The sequence below is a fragment of the Seriola lalandi genome, unplaced genomic scaffold (genome assembly GCF_002814215.2).
Source record: "Seriola lalandi dorsalis isolate HSWRI2012SDOR001 ecotype SW California unplaced genomic scaffold, Sedor1 jcf7180002053486, whole genome shotgun sequence".
Classification (NCBI taxonomy): Eukaryota; Metazoa; Chordata; class Actinopteri; order Carangiformes; family Carangidae; genus Seriola; species Seriola lalandi.
The window spans coordinates 759-1,388 of record NW_019524039.1 but is presented as its reverse complement, the minus strand read 5'-3'; the positions used below and the strand labels follow the sequence as shown (position 1 = coordinate 1,388).

The 630-nt window shown below is 50.5% G+C and overlaps 1 non-coding gene across 1 annotated transcript; it reads left to right on the top strand.

Annotated features, from left to right (window-relative positions):
* Positions 1-181: 181 nt before the first annotated feature.
* On the top strand, positions 182-253 carry trnac-gca (transfer RNA cysteine (anticodon GCA)). Its single transcript has one exon. It is a non-coding gene; the product is annotated as a tRNA-Cys (tRNA).
* Positions 254-630: the final 377 nt, after the last annotated feature.

Here is a 630-nt window from a genome sequence, read left to right as displayed (position 1 = left end):
ATGATGACGGCCGCCTCCTGCATGTCGCCCTCCAGCTGCCACCTCCTGCTCCTCTCCTCCTGAATCTCGACCTCCAGCTGATCCAGCTCGGCTGCTCTCTGACGATACTCCTCGGACACTGAGGCCAGGCTTTGTCTGTAGACACACACCACACAAAAACAACTGTACAACATCTGTCAGAGGGGGTATAGCTCAGTGGTAGAGCATTTGACTGCAGATCAAGAGGTCCCCGGTTCAAGTCCGGGTGCCCCCTGGAACAGATCCCTCTGTATCCGTACAACTGACTGTTTACCTTTAAAATCTAGAGGATTATGACATTCACTCACCTTTCACACCAACATGAATCTGAATCTTATAAACGGGCGACACAAAGAGGTGAATCTTACCTGAGATGCTCCTCCTCGTCCTGCATGCGCTCGTAGGAGATGCTCCACTCCTGCATCTCCGCCTCCAGCTGCTGGTTCGCCTTCGTCAGCTCCTCAGTCTCCTGATGAAGAGACGAGATCGGATTATTTTGCTGATTTTTTGTTTCTTATCCAAACATCATCTGATTCTGCGTTGACGATGTTTTAGAAATGCCATGAGAGGACTAGACTCGCCCTGCACGCCATTAAGAGTTCTACCCACTAA